Here is a 22,658-nt window from a genome sequence, read left to right on the forward strand (position 1 = left end):
CCATTGCAAGCTGGTTACAATACAGCAGCATGAAATTTGGACACCTGTAAAACTTTTGGTCTTCAGTGTGTGTGAAAGCATCACTGAACACATGGGCAAACCTGCATTAACGACGTGAAAAACGGGATATTACCATATTTTCACAACCATATTCCAAACATATTTACACATATCTCACTGTGTGCAAGCAAAAGTAATCTGTGTTTTGCACATCTGAAAGATGAGTTAGTGTTTATTTTTTAATCACACCAGATCCCAAAGCATATTAGAAACCTTCAAGTCTTTCCCACCCCTCTGTCTGGCTTTCTGTCCCTCTAAACACACAAAAAAAGCCTCTGGAGGAGCTTGGTGTCCAATGTAGAACCAAGAATCAATCCACAGATGAAAACATGAATTATTTTTTAAGAAAAAATATCAGATGACTACTAGAGTAGCATGGTTCAGCCAAGCTTGTGCCTTATTAATTACTGCCCTTGTTACCCAGCAGGACAGAGGAGCACATGGGATGGTTTTATTTCTAATGATGAATGCTCAGGTATCCAAGCAACTGATCAATGCCTATTCAGTCTGGGAACAAACTGAACTGTTACAGCTGATAATGAAAGCTCTGTTATTATCATGCAGAACATGCTGTCAAGCTGTATTTCTGTGTGAGTGCTTTTGGGTGTGAGCTGTGAGCACTGGCGGCCATGCTGCTATTTATATCTGACATTGGCAGAGTTGAGTGAGGACACTGAGTTGCATAAGGACAGACTGTAGAAGAGATGCAATGTAGAATGTAGGAAATGTAGGAAAGCTGCTGTAGAATTCCTTGTTTAGCTTCTATTCAACATTGTAAGGCAAAGCAAATTATGCATATATATATATATATATATGCAGTATATATAGGTGATATATGTATAGCATTCAAATTAATTTTACAAGTTAGAGTAACAGTAATAGCCATCAAAATCAAGAAATAAACCAAAAGAGCAATAGAGAAAACATAAGCATCATGTAAAAAAAAAAGAAAAGAAAAGCCAAAAATACTACCTTTATTTGCATCTGCAAATAGATTTTTCACAGTATGCCTACTGGGTTGCCTACTAACCCTATGCCTATTATGAACAGGATCATTTTATGAAACCAAGCACCTTGTTTTCAGACAACAGGTAAAAATAACACATCCTGATAAAAAGATGCAGGGTCTACTATCGTTTACCATGATTTTAATTCCATCACCAAGTAAGTTCCAAATATTAAACAATTAACTTTCTAACAGGGAGAATTTAATCTATGTTGGATTGTCAAGCAGTGGCTACATTGGCAGAACAAAAATGGAATTGCACAACACAATGCTAGAATCCTCCACAATCTATTCACACAATGACTTATGAGTTGTTACTCTTTCTGACATCCATATTCTAATTTTAACATTTTCAGCTTATTCACTCCCTATAGGCACAGACGCTTTTCATTAGAAGTGGTTAAACTCCAGCAGATAACAGCTGCAGTCTCCGGGGGTGATGTAGGGAATAACATCCAGACATTCAGTCTCAGAAGTCATTGGTAGCCACTTAACCTCCGACCCTTTCCTTTTTAATCTTTAGCAGTTGGCTTTGTTGTGACAAGCAGCAAGTAACTCTCCACAGGGACTCGTAGAAGGTCTGCTCAGTCTGCGTGGCTCTTTAATTTCCTAATGAGTTACATGTCCTGCTAAACTCATTCATCATCGCTGGAACACGAGTTGATATACCCAGAAACCCAGTGTCCTCTCAATGTCGGAGCCAAGCAAATCAAGTATTATGTTGAAAACAAAATCGCATCATACAGCGATAAATGTTCCACATTAACACACCAAATTCATCTGTATTCCATTAAATGTAAATTTAGTCCCACTTTATGTACGTTTTTTCCTCTACATGCCGCCAGGAGGTTCAGCATGACTGAACATATAAAACAAACCATCAGAGGACCAAATTTTACAACCCTCAAAATATAAAAACTGGCTATATTACGTAACAGAATCACCCAGGGAAACAGTCTATTCATAAAACATGTTACACATTTCCCTTCAGTGTTTGTTACAACACTCTTACCCAGTGGAATGTGTTTGTTTGGACTTCAGTCGAATGGAATTGAACATAATTCAAACCAAGACTTCACTAATCCTGACGGGAAATTAGATTTTCTACATTTCTTCAAGGCATCATTGTAGCGGATCTAAAGAAACTTTTGACTAAAAGCACACTGTTGGATTACTGTGCTTTGAAGGATGCATAGACGCTCATTTTGTCTTTAAGAACAGCTCCTCCAACAGACGGTAAATAGACTGAACATAAATAGCATTTCCAGTCATGTTCCGTCGCCTCTTACTGTCTTGTTCTAAAAATCCTGGCACCTGCAAAGTCATCAGAGAGTTTTCATCTGCTTCTGGTGACCAGGCTCTGACTTGTGCTAAAAGGAAATGGTGAAAGTATTAATAACATGATTTACTGCAGAACATCTCAGAGACAGAACGAAAAAATCTTCATGGCGAGGGCAACATGATGGGCTTTACACTGAAGGAGATTTTCCAAATTTACCAAAATTCATGGCACAACCATAATCCTGTGTGAAGATTTCATGGAGTTATATCTATGAATTTCATCACCTGCTGCTGCTCTCACATGTGTTTTTGCATTGATGTTATGCTAAAGTTTTTCTTCTGTGAAACCTAAAGCTGTATTCTGCATATAACGAGGAGCAGACCATGATTATTATTATTTTTTAAGTACCGGTAATCCAGTCTGGTATCATGGACGTCCTGTGCTAAGTCATTGTGTTTCTGTGCAGCTTAATCCCTGGATCAATAACTGAAGTCTCTCTTTTACTCTTCACAGTGGCCTCAATCTGTCGCATGGCATCATGTCAGCGTCTCCTCGCACACATTGCCACAATGAATAAATACTGACTCAAGAACAAGCCATGGTGCTTTAAACCACTGTTGCATCACCCATGTATTTTTGACAAATTGTACATTGGTATAATTTTCCAACTATGGCATCAGATTTCCCATCATCTTTGGGGTGAAGTTTGCCTTGAGGCAAACTTTGCACTTATTTGCATGCAGATCAATCCCCCGTAACGTTGCTCTGTAAGATCTTTGTTTAGTAACAGTAACATTGAATGGATGTTCATTGAAGCTGGTGCAACAGGACACCTCAAACACTTACAGCAAATCTTTTCACCATCTTTGGTTCACTGTAGAGACACACTTTTCAGTAACTGAATGAATGAGAAGAAATTCAGCATCTCATTTTGCCAGCCAAGAATGAAAGACATCAGTTCACGTGTCACAGCCAAAGAGTGCAATACTGTAAGGCAAGAAACTTCAGAACAAATATATAAACCACCCTAACAAAGTTTACATGCTTACATCCAAGCTAAGCCAAGCTATTTGTTCCATATTTCCACAGACGTCACATGAGGAGTACCTCAAGATTCAGTCCTAGGACCTCTCCAAGTTAATATCTACATGCTCCTAATAGATCAGGTTATAATAAGAAAAAGGATTTGTTGCTACAGCGATTTAGATGATACACAGTACTACATTACGATGTCACCAGGTGAACACATTCAAGCATTGAACACATGATTAGAACAAACCCATATTGAATGTTTCAGTTCTGGTGGTTGGAACAACCTCCTCAGCCTCAACCTCCTGTTCTTCTTAGCCCTCTAATGAGTCATTTGATCCGGGGAGAGAACTAAAACATGCCGGCGCTCGAGGACCTACTGTGGACACCACTTGTCTAGACCAAACGTTCTGATATTAATTTCAACCCACCAACTGCATTACTGTTTTCTGTATAATGATGGATGTCAGTGATTTTCTCATCTACTGATGCCTTTGTGCATTTTCTTTTTCATGTTTTCATGTCTTATTGCCTGGAAATCAACTTTAAAAGGGGCAGTATTATTATTATTATTTTTTAGCTTTACATCATGTTATAATTAAAAACATACCTGTGGTGTTGCTTCGATTCTTTCATGCATATTTGAGAAATCCTTCAGTCTCCTGTGGCAACCGTTCAGCTGTGATAAATGCCTGGGTGGAGCGGCAGTTTCCAAGCTTCCACCTCACAGAGCAGCACTCCATCACTGAGCTCCTTCAGACTAGCCAGCAGCAAATAGCAAACATCTGGTGGAATGGCGCATCTGCTGATATTATTATACGAACTACTTCTCAGTGAAATCCTGGTAAAAACTTTGCTAAAGGGTTAATAGAGGAGTCATGTTGTGATGATTTCCTGAAGGCGGAATTTCAGAAGGAGTTTTTCAAGAGACTGAGGCCCAATTTCAAGGTAATTTGAAATTTCAATTTCAAAATACAAAATAAAACTTGTTTTAAGTCATATTTGATATGTATATAACATATTTTAACAATTGAAGGTAACACAACTACTTGATTGTGCTATAAAATGGCACTATGTGAATGGAAAACACATAATACTTGGTTTCATAATACTTTAGGACTTTTCCACACAGTGCACAGAGTTTCCTCTACATTGTACGACTCTGACAGAGCTAAGTTAAAAGTCTCAAGCACCTCCATCACCACTCTTCCTCTTCATCCCCTTTAACTCCATCTGTGAAGAAAATACCACAAAAAAGCTTTGATTTGAAGCAGTAGTGTTGGTTTTTACTAAAAGGTAAATCAGAGACTGATTCAGTGACAACACACACCGTCTACTTCTATAAATAAAAGTAGTTTCTGTCACGGAAGCTGGTGAAACTGTACATGTGCCAGTGCTGCCTGCTGCTGGCACCGATCTCAGCCTGTTTCATGTATGCTCTCCACTTCTGGCTCGCTATTTCTGGTCCCCTCACTCTGTACACGGCTTCCAGTCTATTTATCTCTTCCTGCCTGAGTGCGCAAGAACAAATGTGTGTGTGTGTCCTCTTCAAACATTCACACCCGCCTTCCAGCAGGTTTATCATTAATTCATCAAATTACTTTGTGTTCCTCCTCGCCTTCACAAGGCCTCAGCCTCTCTGCCTCTTCACCAACCCACTGCTTCTCTCCACCTGCACTACTTTTAGACTGCAGAGTTTCAGGCTACTACAGTATATTCCCTCTTTTTCCATCTTAGAGTTTCAGAAAAATGGACGATGAAAACAAATGGCAAAACTATGCACCTTGAGCGTTTTTCACACTTTGTCTAGGTCCGGGACTTTAATGCCTTAATTTTGATTCATTGATTATGTCTTTTGACCTACCAGACATTTCCAAAGCCATGACATCATTATCTTTAGTGTTTAAAGAGATAGTAACACTGGTCAGCAGCCAAAAAATTGTGTGGGTTTTTTTCAACTGTTTTAGGGTCATGTTGGTGAGCTGAACCCAAAAATCACATTGGTTTTGCTCAATCAGGTGAACTTTGTGAACTATGGATGTGTGTTTTTTGGTCTGGAAGTGCACTGAAAAAATGAGAATTGTGAAGAATTAGAATTTCTACAAACAAAATAAATTAATATTACACAAGACAGTCATGTTTCTTGTATTTATACAATTGAATAAAGAACCATGTACTTAATTATCAACAATAATGAAACTACTAATTTTTCTTATGTTGATTTAACATGATTAAATTAGATTACTAAAACCATTGTAATCATGGTTTATTATCACCGGAAATTATGCAATATATCATAAGATAATAATTAAATATAATTGGACAACATGTCATTGTCAAATATATAAACTACTTTTCTATATCATGTTAAATATCATGTTTTATAAAACTTACTGTTATATTTTATATATCCTGTTATTCATTTTATATCTTAAATATTAATATTAATAAAATTTGATATAGTTTAATATCTCAAATAACATGTTTAAACATGTTTGTTTATAAAAAATTGTATTTCATGTAAGACTCAATTTAAAAATGTTATGCGTCTTAAATATAAAAAAAATACAAAATGGTGTGATTTAGGAATGTTCATTTAAATAAAGCTTATTTAGTAGCACTCACATTTTTTGCCTTTCTTGTGAATATATACGTACCCACCCCCCCACCCCCTGAAATCCCCCTCACCACACAGAACCACTTTAACCCTTTACCTACACTTTACACTAATCCTAACCATTCCCCTCTCCAAAATCTCACCCTAACCATCCCCTCATGTAGCCCTAATCCTAACCACCACCACCCCATCTCTCCCTCTCCTCTCTGACACCCCGCCCCCACCCACACACACACACACGCCCACTCCGCCACTTTTAACCCTTCTCCTACGCTTTACTCTAAACCTAACTATTCCCCCTTCCTGTTTTGGCCCCTTGTCTCTCTTCTTCCCCCACTACTTGAGTCCAACTCAAGCAGAGTACCAACACTCATATGCCAGCCATATTCCATGCACTTTACACAGCACATACAAATCAAGAGGATGTTCCTAGGAACAGGCGCAAACACCATGCACCTTCCATAAAGGTAGCATCCCGTGGCCCAGGATAGTTCACAGATCTCGAGCGAGTGTGCACCACCTGTAGGGGTACCAATATGGACCGGAACCAATTGTGGCAAGTTCGGACACCCCAGAGTGAAAATCTCTAACACCTACCTTTACCCTAACCCTATATGTCCTGTAGTGCTGCAGTCCTGTGGGCTTAAATCCCCATCGCTGCCGTCAGCCTCCAAAGTTTCAAACGTGTCTGCTGTTCGCCCCCCTTACTGTCAAACTCCCCTGGTGTGGTGTAGGGCAGGGTTTAAAAATGCCTTTTCTCTTGGTCAGAGACATACATGAGTGCATTCATCCATCCCCAAATATTGCCCTGATCACACTGATATAACTCCCAGAAGCCTGGCATAAAATAAAAATTTGGACTTCCAGGAGGGGGAGACATACCGGTATTCTGCTGCAGATTGAGGCCACAGGCAGTGGCCTGTCTCTGGGCTTAATTTTCGGGAATACCGGTTCTTTTCCACTTCCATAAAAATCTTTAAAAATGCATTTTTCGGGGGAAAACCTATGGGCCGATAGCCCAGAGTCTGAAGAATAGCCTGGTGTGGTTGTTTGTTTTTAAATCAGACAATCATCTCAAACACGCGGGGTTAGCTCTTCAATTTTTTTAATTAAATTGTTGTCAGTGGGCATCATTTTATTCATAATGCCTCTTGCTTTATAGATAATTTGTGCTGCTATCTCCATTGGGAACTCATAGTTTTGATTCATTTTTCCTCAATGCTCTTGAATTTTTTGAATTCTTGACTGAATAAATGTTTCTTGGTTGTCACCTAGAATTTAAGATTACAGTTTTGTGCAAATGATTTTAATTAATCATTTGAATTTCTCTCTTAGACCGCAATCCACTTCCTCCATTATTATTATTATTATTATTATTATTATTATTATTATAGTCACAGTTCTCTAAATTAAATTAAAATAAAAACCTGACCTGATTGAGAAAAATGGATGTCATTTTTGGATTCAACGGTGCAAAATAGTCCTAATTCAATTGAAAAAACATAGACAAGTTCCAAAAAATATTTTGTAACCCAGTGTAATAAATCTGTATGTCAACTTCTCATTTTGAAGACTGTGCTGCTTTTATTGTTTTGTGTTCATTTTCACCGCAGCATGTGAACGAGCAAGTCAACAGTAAATGGTCGACCTTACTTCACGTCTCCCTCTCATCGTTTGCTGTGGTTTAACTAGGTGTTTAGTCAGAGTTGTTACACCCTTGATGAGAACACTACAAAGACATTATTAAACATCTCTGACATATTTTCCTCATTTTTGTGGCATTTTGCAAATTGAAATAATTTTGACAATTTTATCCAACCAAAAGCAACCGGGGTTTGGTCTGATTTAACTTCAGACAGTGATTAATAAAAGCTGCACATGTCTTTATTGGGTGTATGTAAACTTCTGGTGCAGGTGCTTTAGATGTCGTTCTGGGTTTTTCGTACTGTGGTCACTTTCCACATGCATAAATGTTAACGACCTCCTGAATTTCTTCATATCAGAACACGGTGTGTTGCTTCTTGAGATCTTTCATCCTACTTCATGTTGCCAGACAGGACCTGTTTATGTGATTGTTGATTCCCCAGGTCAGATAGTGACTGGATGTAACTGGTTAAAACTGAGCTTTCAAAAGATTTTATTACAGGTAATCCATAATTTACTTGCTCATATGGAGCTAAGTTGGAAAAGCATTACACAAGTCTAGTCCAGGCATCACTGAGCAAAACATTCAGTGGGATTATTTAGACCAAACAGTTTTCTAGCTTTCTGATGTGTCCCAAGTAAAACAGAAAAACATTGCTGTGCATGGTGTTATGAAATCAGGCTAAAATATAAATTGCATTAATACATTCATTTCAGTTTGAAAAGCAGCAAAATCAAACACATTTTTAAGGCGAATGCCAAACCTATCACACACAGAGACTCTAATTAGTGTAGCAACACCGACACTTGGTAAAAGCCCTGGAGTATTTATGCAGAGTTTCAGCATGAGCTGCTGATGAGACTGGAGAAGTGATGGGTGTGAATTTAACGCTGGGTTTTTCAGATGTTCATCTGACATCATTATCTGCTATATATAACATACAGGAAATGAAAATCTTTTTCTTTTCTCTCCCAACATGATACATGCTTCACAATTCAGTCTCTATTTGACTCACTTCAGTAATCTACTGTTCAGATCAGGAAAATAATTAAAGCAAATTTCAGACTTGTCAAGATCACAAAGGAAACGGCTCTGTGTGAAGGTTTTGAATCTTTTCTTCATTTCCTTATATTTTGTTTGTAAAAAGTCAAATGGGAACAGCAGAGACTCTGCGACCTGAACAAACCTATTCCTGGTGCAGTTCTCTCACAGCAGCTGAAAGGAGATTAGAAGAACTTGGCACTGCTTTAATGTGCATTATTGAGTGAACACTAGACCCAGGAGACCCAAGCTTCTTTCTAAATAGGCAAAAACTTCTGACTGAACTCAACATTTATTGACAATAAAAGAGAACAGAAGTGTATTAGGTAGAAGGTTTTTATTCTTGGTGATTTCCATCAGATTAAAGCTTCAAATCGTTTTCAACATGAAGATAATGTTGGAGAAGTTATGACATCTAGATAAGATCACCAATAACAACTTCAAAGAATTGTCACTAGCTCATAATGAGAATCCTGGGCTAGAAAACAGTGAAGGAATAGAGTGTTATACTCTAACAAGAGTGTTTTATGTCTGTTCTTTTAGATCTATAAATAAATGCACTGATCATTCAGCAGCAACTCCCTAGACTCTGAGTGCTACACACACACACAAACACACACCCGCACTTCTCACTCTACGAGTCAGAAACACTTGTGTTTTGGCTTTACCGCCATTTTTCTTTCTCTCTCTGAGTTTTTTCTCAACTGTTTCTCCCTCCTGCTCTGCTTCTGCCTTTTTATCCATCGTTACTCTCCAGAACTCTTCTGCCTCAAATATACAACCTGCATTCATTCAGCATTTGCTCCGGAATGGAACCATGGAATTATAACGCTTCTGTTTTTCCTCGTCACCTGTATTTGACTAACATAAGGCTGTGTGTGTGCATAACACATGCATAAAGTGATGTGCTGTAAATGGTTTTAATATAAATTATTTTTCAGTCAAATTTGTTTCTAGTATTATTATAGAAAGTTTAGGATTTACACTAGTAGAGTGTAGAGTAGAGTGACAATACTGATATTTTTGATGTTTTTAGTTCGATAAATCATAACTGTGACCTTCGGGTGTTTTTGTGGTTTTCCTTTGAATTATTTTGCTAAAATGTTGGACAGAATTTGGACAAAACTGATAGGTTTCTACAAAATACTTTAGTAATGTATTTCATTACATAATAAACAGACACAATAGTGAACCAAAACAAATTTGTGTGTATGTTTTGTAAATTAAAGCAGTGCAAAAAGTGCTCATTTGACAGCTAATCAAAACAATGTTTTTGAGGTAGAGTTGAGAAACTACAACAGAAAAATGTAAGTAAATGTTCAAGAGGGGATCTGAAACTGAAGCAGAAACCTGTACTTGGTACCAATATTATTCATATTTTGGATCAATCTGTCCACCTCCATATGAAAGACATTACATCATGTTTTCAGTCTGTCTGCATATCTCAAGTTTTCTCAAGAGTTGAGGAGCATAGAAGCTAATGTTAGGTCCTCTTTTCCAGTTGAAGTGAAGTTGATTTTTCACTGAATAAGCTAATAGATTATTAGAGCCACATAAACATATTTTCTCACAGCACTAAGATTATATGAAAAATTACTTTATGGTACAGAATGCTTGATGATTGCATCTTTTTGTATCCAGAAAGGTTTGCAAATAAAAACAACTGAAACATGTAAGAGTCTGAGGAGACAAAAGGTCAAAATGAGCTCTCATCTTTAAACACGCACACAATAATACAACAAAGGAGTTGGTAGTTTCTCCAATGCATGGATCCAAAATACTTCTAACATGTTACTGTAGTTCTTTCTTTTTATGAAATCTCCAACATCCAAATACCAGCTCCACAAAAAGACGGTTTGTTTTATTCATATTTATGGCACACATAACATCATCTATTATTTCTACAGCAGCAGCAATTTCAGCAAATAGATCAAATCAATTACAGACGAAAGAGTTTCCTTGGAGACCAAATAAAAAACGTTCTGAGTAACAAAGCCGCTGCTGCAGGTCAGCGCTGAACAGCAGCAGGCTGCCTGAAGGCCGAAGGAGAAACACTTTTCCCAAAGCACAAAGCTTTGTTAGCTGCAGTTTTGCACTTTTACTCAAACTTTTTTTACATTTACAACAGTTTGTGCTTTTAACTATTTTGAATTCTTTTTTTTTTTTTTTGTTTCAGAAAATATGAGTCTTTGACAGCATTTTAAAGAAGAATGTCTCAGTCTGAAGAAAATTAGATTAAAGGACAACATTTTTCTGGTGTCAGTAAGTACGGACTTTCCTTCTGGTCCGACCTGAATTCTGGTCCAACTTGGTTCTCCCACCACCAAAGCAAAGAGAAAGAAAGAGGGAAAAAAATAGGACAGTTGATCATTTATGGAGGCATTTCTTTTTCACTTGTACATTGCTTGTTGTTTTATGCAACATCCTAATATTTCTTTTTTCACACTGGTGTGCAAGCCGTATTCATTTTCAGCTTCAGCAGTCTTGTAGTACATCTGTATGTATATCTGTATGTTACAGCAACATTTAATTTCCCTTTGGGATAAATACAGTATTTTTGAGTTTGAATTTAACCACATCAAATGCAGCAACGGAATTAAGCAGTAGTCAATCATCTGAGACCTTTAGCCTGTATGTGTCTTTCATTCGTACTCCCTTTGTCTCCTTCTTTTCAGTATTACTCTGCATGTTTTCAGAGTCTTGTTGGCTTCAGCTCTCCTGCCCCACCCAGCTGTCCATCTCTCCTCATTGCCCCATGCTTTTATTTAACAGTCTAATCCAGTCGAGTCTCAGATACGCCCTGTGTTTTATTGGGACATGCACTTAGGGGAATCACTTTCTCTGACCACTTTGGCACACTGTATCAACCCAACCCCCGAACTCCACACACCACTAGTGCTCCATCTGTCACACACAAGCTGCTGAGAAAATGCTATTCAAGATCAGCTATATTTCAAATACCTACCATTCCCATCCAGCCATTGAAGATGGAGAGCCTCCCTATTTTGCAGAGATGTTTTCCACTCTCTTCAAAAACCTTAGTAATGAACTTTTGCTAAGTCACAATAATCGTCATTTTCTGTTACTTACAACAAAGAGTTTGTGACAGATAAAAAAAACCCTTCTGTCCAACAGAACCTGAGTTAGAAACACTAACTGCCTCAAAGTTGATGTTTCTAACTCCAACCTAACTCAAAGATTGGAGTTAGGCAACAAGAGTCAAACAAGATGGCAAGAAGGTTCTTACAAATGAGACTCAGAACATCATTTAAATTGTTATTCTCATAAAAATAATAGCATTCAGCACTATTTTTCAGTTGTTTCTCATGCACACAATAAAATCATAAAACAAGAAAATGTGACGGTGAAACAGCAGCGTTTTGGTGCCATTTAAATCGATCCGCAAGCAAACTGACGAACCAGTTCCTGAATCATTCACCTTGTACGGTCCACTTCCAAGGCTTCAAACGTCACAACCTCCATCAACACAAGCCTTGAAAATCCTCCTAGGTCACTCAACAAGCGCTCTGAAGCCTTGACAAAGAACATACATCACTACCCCTAGTGTCTTTTGCAGATCTTCTTATGCCCCTTACTTAAAACTTGTGTTCTTTTAGGAACCTTACTGGATTTCCCTGAGCTCCTGAGTTTCTCTCATCTGACTCCAATTGTGATTCTCTGAACAAACCCCTGGTTACGAAAATCCTTTAGTCATCATAATCCTGGATCCTCATCTCCATGACTAGCAGCCTGAACGTCTTGGTAACAACCATCCTTGTGCAACTGTTTTATCTTCCAAAGTTCCAGCACCAACCTAGTCCCAAGAAACATCAACATCTTCTTTCTCTAACCAAGACTCAGAGCAATCACCCTGGATTCTGTTCTCCTCCTTTACTCCCCGGCAACTTCAGCCTCATCGTAAGATCTCTACTCCAAGAATGATTATTATCTCCAGTGAACCCGCGGTCCATCTCTCCATCATCCTGGATCAAGAATCTGACATGAATCACTGTCTTTTCAACGAACCTTTAAAATCGTATTGTTCTCAAAGCATTTGTGCATGTGGGTCAGACATCTTGACAAAACCATGACACATTCAGCTGGATCAACTCTTGAGTAAACGTGCATGATGTGACTTATCGTCACATTATCTAAAAATTATAAACTGTTTTCCAGACGATAAGTCACACTTTTCTTTTTTTCATAGTTTTTCTATTCCTGCATCTTGCAGTCAGGTGTGACTTCAGTCTTGTTTTCCTCTTCATGATTAATGCATTAAATGTTAATTCATATCCTTGTAGTTGCCTGGGAGATTAATATAAAAAAAACTGTGCAGGCAGTTTACCACTTCATGCAACACAAGCAGCATAACCGCCCCTCCATCGGAGCGTCGCAGCACGATCGTCGCTGGGTCCAAAACTACCAGCACAATTCCAGTCGAAGGTCGAAAGTTTCTGTGAGTTTGTTGGAAAGCAGGTAACTGAACACAACGTGTCACCAGATCACATTGATGTGTCTCTGGTAAAAGGTCACGGGTCATTTCTCCCACTAGCGTTAGATTCACATGTTAGTTTGGGTTGTATCTACCCAGAATGCCCTGCGTTGTAATCCACCTCCTGCCTTTGGAATGGTCTCCAGTCTGTTTGGCGTTCACATCTGAATTTGAACTGCCCTAAAGTTCCTTTCAACGACCCAAGACCACACTTCTCCAAACAAACTAGAGTTTGGTTAAAGTAGATTACTAAAATACAGCACCTGCTGCATATTGTTGTATGTTTAAGGAAATGATGAGCACACACCCTTACTCTAATGTCTGCAGTGTTCCAGCTCTGCAGTGTTTGTGGGAAAATGTTTACTTGGAAAGAAGGATTTTGTGATCCTTTGATCTTCCTGTTTGCCGGCTTTGTTTAGCTGCTCTGGTGTAATCTGTTGGTCCCTTGAGGACAGTTTGGCCTGAAGTGACCTCAACCTTACTCCTCTGCGCCCCCGCCCCCACCCCTCTCGCAGCACTTCATTATCTCACCTAGCGAAGCGCTCACATGTACCCTGATTCATTTTTCTGCCGTCTCTTGGCTGCACCTCGCTCACACCTTCGCCCTACCAGCTCTCGGTTGCCTGGAAATGTTGATTGTCCTTCCCGGTTTGTGCCTGCAGGCAGCTCATGTAGGTTCCCACACAAACATACACACCGACAGGCTGAATCTTTGTCTTTTTATAGCTCAGTCTTGTTAAGCACAGGAAGGAGATCTCTCCCTGGTGAACAGTGAACATCTCCTGCTGCCCAAACAGCTTTGTGTTATATAACCAAAGACTTTTCTAAAGCTGTCTTAGGAAAGTATTTGGGTTACTTAAGGAAGTCTGTCTTTCTGCAGCTGTGATGCAGATGAATTATGTTGATTTGATCTTTTTTGTTTTCTCTGACAGCGTTTACTTTACACAAGCCCAGAAGAACAAGGTACATTGTGTCATTTTGTCTGACTGTAGTGTGTGTATCCTTCTTGAAGCCGAGCACCACAAACACAGAGCGTTTGCACATTTAACATCCCTGCATGCCAGGAGACCCATCATGATTCTTTAAAAGTAATTTTTCAAAACGGAGGTTAGTCAAGCTGTTTCCTTGATTGCCAACATGCCCCGAATGTCTTCGGAGGAACCAGTGTCAAGTTGGAACACATGTTCAGCCTCAAATGTTTTGTGTTAACCACAAGTGTTTCGGTTTTGTGTCTGTTCTGTTGCTGAAACAGGACCTAGGATCCGTCAGTTGCTACCACAAATACATGTTGCAAACGGACCTGAGATCTCCAGTGGAAACAGAAATATGCACCAGTGCATCATCTGCATGTGGATGCAGAAGATAAGACGTGGGTAAAGAGAAAGGAACAACAAACTGAAATATGTGGAGGCTTATAAGGTTTTTGTACATATAAATAAGGAGAGAAAGCAGTAGTTCTGATTATGTAAAGATTGATAATAAATCAGGACGATTTAAAAAGAAAAATGAACATTATGTGTAATGATGCAGATGAAAACTGCCTCCCCTTCTCCACACCAGGACCTGCTGGAGCTCCGCTGTGTGATTGGTCAGATGTCTGTTGCCGTATTCTGTGCAGAAATGCCTTCAGACAGCAATATTGATATAATCCTTCAACTAGTCTGCTTCCACTATCTGATGTTTGTATCTGAAGGAGGCATAAATAACTTTGGGGAGGCCCATAGGTAAGGTTATGTTATTTATGTAGCACATTTTCTGCAACAAGGGAATCCACCGTGCTTTACATGAATTGGAAGGAAATAGAAACAAAACAACAAAACCAAAAGAAAGACAAAAAAGGTAAAAGTATAAAACTACATATTGGTTCCCCATGTTTAATAAGAATAAAACATAGTAGTCCATAATTCATAAGCTAGTAGGGGTTTATCTGGATTCTTGTTCTGATAAAACAAAATGTTGGTTCTCCATGTTTGATTCTGTTAGTAAATACAAAACCAAGTGTTGGTTCCATTGTTCTGGGTTGAGTTCTAGATTTGTACAATATAAAACTAAATATTGGTTCTCCATGCTTGATTCTTGTTCAGGGTTGTTAAGTAGATTATACTTTATAAGTTTATTCTACATTTGTAAATTAGGAGTTTCCTTAGGTCTTGCTCTGATATTAAAAGTATAAAACTAAATGTTGGTCTAAAGTAATAAGTGCTCTACAGTTTATAAAAAGCTCCAACAGCAGGACGGCACTATGGAAGGACAGCTTTCATAGTGACATTTCTAAAGCCTAGTTATTTAGTTCCTCCATAACTCTCCACCTCTCTGTTGCAGTTTTGAAGAAGACCTCTGTACTTGAACTAGGCCTTGCTGAGCCATAAGCTGATGGCTCAGCAATCAGCTTCTACTCTCTTTCTATGATGCGTTTGTGTGAGGATAACTACAGCCTGAAGCAAGGAGAAAACAAACTACTGATAATTTTTCTTCTTGCACACATGGCTGGTCCAGAACATGTGGAAAAGAATTCTACTTAAACCACAAGATGCATAATCAGAAAGAACAATAGTCTGTACGTGTGATGATAGTTGACTCCATAAAACCTAAGATTTCCATAGCAATAAAGTGGAAGCAAGTAGTTGACCAGATTTCCTTGCATCATTAGTCCTTAGTATTTACATCTATTGAAGACATCCACTCATAATAATAACTGAACAATATAGCCCCACTAAAATACACACATTTCCTGTTTGGACAGACTCAGGTGGGATGGCCAGTCGGTTTGAGTCTGAGCTGACCCCAGCCGCTCCTCTTCTCTCCCAACTTCCCTGCAAGGCCATGAAGACGCGACACTGAAAGACAGTCGCATGAGACAGAACACAAAACTGCCGCCATTGTTTCAAGAGTTAATCAAATGGCTTCAGTGTCTCACCTCCTCCTTCCTCCCACATCGATCCGCCTCTCCACCGCTCCACTCTGCTCTGCTGGGCTCTGCATTGCCTGGCTTTGACAGCAAAGCCCTTTCACCTACATTCACTCAGAGCTCCTCACACACCCCCGCACACACACATACAGTATAGAGTATGCCTGCTCAGTCTTGTCAAGCAGAGAGCAGCAGTGCTCTGCAGTCTGCCATGGTTCCTTACAGCAGGAAAGTGTTGCCATCTGTCTACATCCCCAAACTCTCCCTTCAAAGAAGCAGATTCAGGTTCAGCAAACGCGCTGCGCTCTCCAACGTTAAAAACCTCAATGCTACATTTTCTTGCATTCATATTTAGCTGAAGGGTAGTGCTAATCCATTATAGTTCAGCAGCAAACATCAAATTGAGCAGTGACACACCAGGACAGATAGATAATAATTAACTTAATGTGGTGGATCACCTCCTCAAACACAGTGTTTGTGGTACATGATCATATGAAGGTTGATAAAGAATTACTCATTCAATCTTTTGTTTACATCCCAGAATAATATTTCAAAATAAAGCCAAGATGAGAATGTTATTGTCTAACTCAAGGTTGCCAGCATCCATTAAGAACAAAATCCGCACAGAAGCTCAGATAAGCTAGAAGTAAACAGCACAACAAGTTTTCAGTAAAAAAAATAAACAGTGTAAAATTGTTTAAATATGTTAAATATGTTAAATTTATGTTAAGTCGTTAGAACTTCTAATGAATATGATCTACAGTATTTACTACAGCAGAAACTGAAACAAATCAATGAGAGCATTAACTTGGCCCATAGACTGACGTCTTCCATACATCTCTAACTGTTGGCTTTACTTTCTGAACATAAAGCATGATCAGCTGGGGAAGCCTGAAGCTCTTTTTCTCCACTATCCTCCAATGGAGTGTGTAGCAGTGATGAAGTGAGCATGAGGCCTGGCTGGGGCTCTTACTTGACAGATGCATGTGAAGGTGAGGAACTGAGTAAATACAAACTGAGTTCTTGTTAAATAATCAGTGGGTTAAAAGACGAAAAAGCAGAATCAAAGGTAAATCTTTATTTGGCAGCCATGGCTTCCCCTCCAGAAAGTATAAAATTACGCACAGGATCAAGGAATACAATAAACTGTTTTTTTGTACCACAATAATCTTAACAGGAGTAGGAAGAAGTAAGAAACTTATGAACTCCTACAACACAAACTCATTCAGATGGACCTGCATTATTCAATCAGATATTAAAAAAATAGAAAAACACATAGGTTAATTAATTTTCCATTTTATCTGGGTTTACATATGTTTAAATATATACATCCATATCCACACACATTCATATGCGTTAGCCTCAATTTACATATACACATTAGTGCTATCTCTCACCCATATCTCTATATCTTGTGAAAATGTAGATAGCATTTATTGTCATTGAATTTGGACTTTGGTTTAACTCCTCGTTTAACTTGTTCCATAATTGAAATACAAAAGCTCTTTCTTGTTGTGCCTACACTACAAATTGAGTAACCCCTTAAGTTATATCATCCTTACAGCCACCTTCTCTTTCAAAAAACATGTTCTGTTTGTCCTCACACAGAGATCATAAATAATACTGTAGTCAGAAGTCCCATTTCATACTGGCATAATTTGAAATTGAAATTGCTTTAAGTACTGGATTTGTACTGGATTTGATCTAAGTTCACTCGTTTTAAGTGATACAGCTCCAGTCTGGACCAGATTAGTGGAAATGGTTTGGCTAATGGGCAAAATGAAACTTCCCGATTAGACCTTTTGATCCAGACACTCTGCTGTGTCTATTTAGATTGTGTGTGCTCGCTTTTTCGTCAGTGTCTATCTAAGGCAGCACATAAATTGTTGATTTTATTGCCGTTTTTACTCAACAGATGTGACCAGTTGTGATAAGTCTCTGTTCTGCTGACAGCTGCTTCCTGCTTCCTTCCCGTCTACCATGCAGGGTGCTCAATAAGAGACCGCAGTGGGATTAGGCAACGCTAAAGCATGTCACAAAGTTCTCACACTGTGCCAACAGGCCAGCTTTAAACATTCAAACAGTCATTTTAAGGTCAAGCATTTTTAAAAGCGGGTGATTCATGTTGAATTGCTGAGGTTTCAGGAACATGCTCCATCTCTCGCTGCTCTTCTTTCAAACATCTTCCAGGCCAAACAACAACAGAGACACAAAGGAAGGAACTGGATGTTCAGTGTTTGTACTTAGCATGTTTTCTATCTTTGTAACATCATACCTCATTCACAGTAAAAGTTGATAGTGTTGCCAAGGAAACTCAGGAAGTCTGTCATTGGTTCAGCTGTATCCAGGCAGCAAATCTCACCAATGACAAACTCAAAACCCAAAGCAACATAACAATACTCTCTCTCTCTCTAACACAAATACTTGGCTTCTGCTTGGGGGCTGCAGCATATTGAAATATCACACAGTGTTCACAATTTGTTCTTGTTATTATTGCATATTTTTCAGTAGGTCTTTTACATCAACAGAACACCTGCTATTCTCATGATGTATTGTTGAGCACAGAAAAAGAATAGCCTACATTTCATTTGCAGAATTTACCTAAAGGCTGCATTTCAAAGGTTACCTGATGCAGGGATTCAAACTTACATGTTTGACCCAGAATATGACTAATGATCCAGGAGCCACGAGGATCAAACAGTCCATCCATCCGTCTGTTGTCTATTCCTGCTTATCCACGCAGGCCTGCAGAGGACAGCTGGTTTCCATCTCTATGCTGGAACTGAATAGGATATTGATTGTCTTCAGAACCTAAGCCTGTGCTGTACACAAAACCACTCCAAAAAGTGCAGAAACATAGTAGTGAACCTAACTGTGTGTTTTATCCAGGACTGAACCTGTTCCGACTTTGCTACAAGACACTTGAAGTCATGATGCACACATTGAGGGCTAATGCTGCTTCATTTGGACCAGTCATCAGTCTGTTTCATTGTCCATCCTGATGAATCATTGGAGGATTGATTTGCAGTTGTTTTGCAGATCACAGTCTGACTTTTAGTTGATAATTAAAAATAAAATCTGGCCAGCGTCTGTGTAGATTTTGTGATCAGATTATCCAGAACCCTGCAGCCTATACAGAACCATGTAGTCTAGCCATGCTATCGCTATAGCGCTATGCTTTTTCTGCAGCCATACTGAACATAAGTAAAACCCTTCAATGTGACAGATAAAAACATAAATACACATATAAAAGTACATATATGTCTGTGGCAAGCATTAGCATTAGCCATAGTTACCAGTTCTCCATTCTGTGGTGTATTACAAATGTAATATTTAGGAATTTAGAATGAGTGCCAAAGAGAGTCATATGTAAGATTAAAAGTACTTTTGGAAAATAACCTTTTTCAAAAGGTTCTTTTTCATACATCCATCTGTGTAATTAATCTATTTAATGCTTCACTTAGTGATAAAAATCCTAAAATTGAAGGGTTTTTCAATAATATTGTCATTTATTCAATGGGTCTGTACTCCTAGAGTGCTTCCACAAAGATAAAGAAAAAAAACACAACTCCAGCATCACAGACTGAAACATACAGAGGTCACTAGTTGATTGAACCAGATTTTCAAACTTCAAACTTGTTGAAGTCCAAAATAAACCACAGCTATTATTTTTTATCTGTACTTAAAAAAATTCAACATAATTATAACAATGGTTGCTTTAAAGATGGTTAATTAACCACACATACTTGAAGCTCTTTAATCCACACTTCTCCGTCCAGGAACAAGGTGTTGTTTCTGCCATCTTAGAAATCAGTGCCGGTCAGTCAGCTGCTAGATTTAATGACTGAGAGGCTCCAATCAGCTTCCAGTTTCTTGGTCTTGATCGACTTCTCTGCCTTCCTTATTGTTGCACTAGTGAATCACAAGTAGCTGACGTAATGTTTCCAACGTCTGATTGACTTTTAGATGAAAACCTGCAAACTTTACCAACAGTAGTTGAAGGTACAATAAGTCAGGTTTATTTTGCATAATACATTTCGGCAACAAGACAGTTCAAAGTGCTCTACGTGACAAAAACATTGACCACTTATGAAATATGGAATAAACATGACATCATGTCAAATGCTATCATCGCAAATCATCAATGATTGATGATAATAACTAGTACATAGTACACCATGGACTAGTCGTCAAGGAAACACATGCAGGAAACATAAATTCTTACTTTCCCAGTGTTTAAAGGACTCTGAATAGCAATTTGTTTTTATAAATGAAGAACTTTAGAAAGTATTCATTTTATCAATTTTCAAGTGGACAGAGATTATGTCATGATAAGTGCTGGCATTCTTTGCAAAAAGTGCCCACAGTAATTTCTATATTGTCATTGGTCGATGGCTAACCTTCATCCTGTGCCAACAGAATGTATGAGTGGAGCACAGAAAAAGAGATAAAAACAGAAATATTAATCTGACAAGAGGCTGACATCATTCTTTTTAAACACTTTTTCAGAAATGGAACTGAGCCATCAAACTTCTCGACTTCTCAAAGTTACGAGGGGATTGAGACCAAGAACATTAGCCTTGCAAACAGCAGAGCGGCTCTCTGCCAGAACCTGGGCCTGTGCCCAAAGCTGGTGCCTGGAAAGAGGTCAAGATCAACTTTCACTGCCACAGCGACGTTTGAGGAGGACAAATACAGCACTGAGTCTGCTCATTGCATGCTGAGAGGCTGACAGAAGGTTGGAGAGCTGCCAAAACAAGAATGCTCATTTTAACATCAGAAACAACAGAAGCAGCACCTTTCCAGTTACCACTTCAAATGCCAGCTCTGAACTGGTGAGTACACCCAAGTTCTCCATTTCTGTTTTGGTTAGTAATAGTAAAAGCCTGCCATGACACATGATTTATTCCACTATATTGTAAAAAGCGTTTCCCCTTACATTGGAGCAAACATAAAACAGTAGAAAAGTCTGGATGGTTACCAGTTTTTTTCTACATGCTAGGCTACATGATGGAGGGACATCCTCTCAGTGGTTACTAATACACAAAGACCTTCTCCATAGTGGAATACTTAATTGCATTTTAGTAATATTACTTACTTGTGACGTGCATGAATGCTCATATTTTTACCTTGTAAAAAATGTTTGCTGTAAATCTATGCTGGGGGGCTGCCAAAATGAGGGCTGCCAATCCTACGATTGATGGCTGCTGTCCATTGCCGTCTTCTTTCATCAAAAACTGGTTTACGATAAAATAATGTCATGAAGGAGGACCCAAATGCAGGGGGCAGAGGCACTGAGTAGATTTTGTAGATTTAGTCAAAAAAGAAAAAAACAAAGACCAAACACTTTCAACAAAAACCATGGAGAACAGAAGGAGCCAAAGCAGAGCAAAAAACAAAGGGATAAAAAACGAAAGTCGGCAAGGTATAAACGGGAAAGAAACAGGATTTTATGGGAGGAACCAGGGAGTGGTGAGAGAAGAAGAGGTTTGTAAATATTGGGAGACTGAATGCTGAAAAAATGGACCTGGGCTGATAAGGTGATGAGGAGAGTAAGTGACTCCTATCATGACCTACTGCTGTATGAGGTCGCTGCTTTACTTTCAGTTCTCTCTCAAGCTTGGCTCACAGTTGACGCATTGAAGGCGCTTCAAGCCACACTGCTTCTCAGCTTCAAACCTTCAAAAATACCAACGCCAAAGTTTACAAAAGCTGGACGAAGGCGTGCGTTTCTATTCTGTCACCGGCACTCACACACGTTGAGTGCTGTGGGCTCGCATGCGAATGAACACACTCCTACCAGTAGACAGAAAAAGACTTGCAAAAACAAGAATATCAATTTTTTCAAATCCGTCAAATTTTGTTTAGAAAGCAATACTTGGTCTTCTTTAATTAGCAGAAATAACTTTCCTATTCCTGGTTCATATGGCAAAGGTACAACGTAGAATTAGCCTAAGTGTTTAATCCTCAAGACATATTTAAGTACTTCTTCAACAGCTGTTGAATGTATTTTGTTTTTATTAATAGTCATTACTCAGTTGTTATTTAGACAGATTGCTGTTATTAAAAAAGTAGAAGTGCACTACAGTTTTCTGGCCGATATTTACAAATCCTGAGTGCTTCTGGCCTACATCGATTTGTTTCTGTACTAAATGTAGCAAAAAGGTTGCAAAGTTTGGAACAATAGGAAGAATATTGTTGAACGCAACTTTGTGGTGGTAGTGGTAGTAAACACTGGTGGATAAGATTAGTTTCACATGCAAGTATTGACCGATCACCTAAAGTCAGGATACGGCAGTGAGGAGGCGATCATTCTGCGCTCTGTGAAGTCCCCCAAGACCCAGTCCCTACAGGAATCACTGTGGCGGAATGGGCCGCTTCCTGAAGAGCGTTCACACAAAAGAATGAACTAATAAAACACGACCTAGAAAAGATAATTCATTATTTCCATATGGAAAAATCCAAATGACAAAACACTCAGAAATGACCAGAAAACAAACACAAATGGAAAACAACACACAAACACCCATGATAAATTATTTTTAAAAAATGTTCAGATCTCACATATAATTTATTTA

At 38.7% G+C, this 22,658-nt stretch overlaps 1 long non-coding RNA gene across 1 annotated transcript; it reads right to left on the reverse strand.

Moving 5' to 3' along the window:
- Positions 1 to 10,261: 10,261 nt before the first annotated feature.
- LOC114150415 (uncharacterized) lies at positions 10,262 to 22,569 on the reverse strand. The gene is made up of 2 exons (XR_003596744.1): positions 16,090 to 22,569; positions 10,262 to 16,009 (listed from the first exon to the last, which is right to left on the reverse strand). It is a non-coding gene; the product is annotated as an uncharacterized LOC114150415 (long non-coding RNA).
- Positions 22,570 to 22,658: the final 89 nt, after the last annotated feature.

This window comes from Xiphophorus couchianus, chromosome 9 (genome assembly GCF_001444195.1).
Source record: "Xiphophorus couchianus chromosome 9, X_couchianus-1.0, whole genome shotgun sequence".
Classification (NCBI taxonomy): Eukaryota; Metazoa; Chordata; class Actinopteri; order Cyprinodontiformes; family Poeciliidae; genus Xiphophorus; species Xiphophorus couchianus.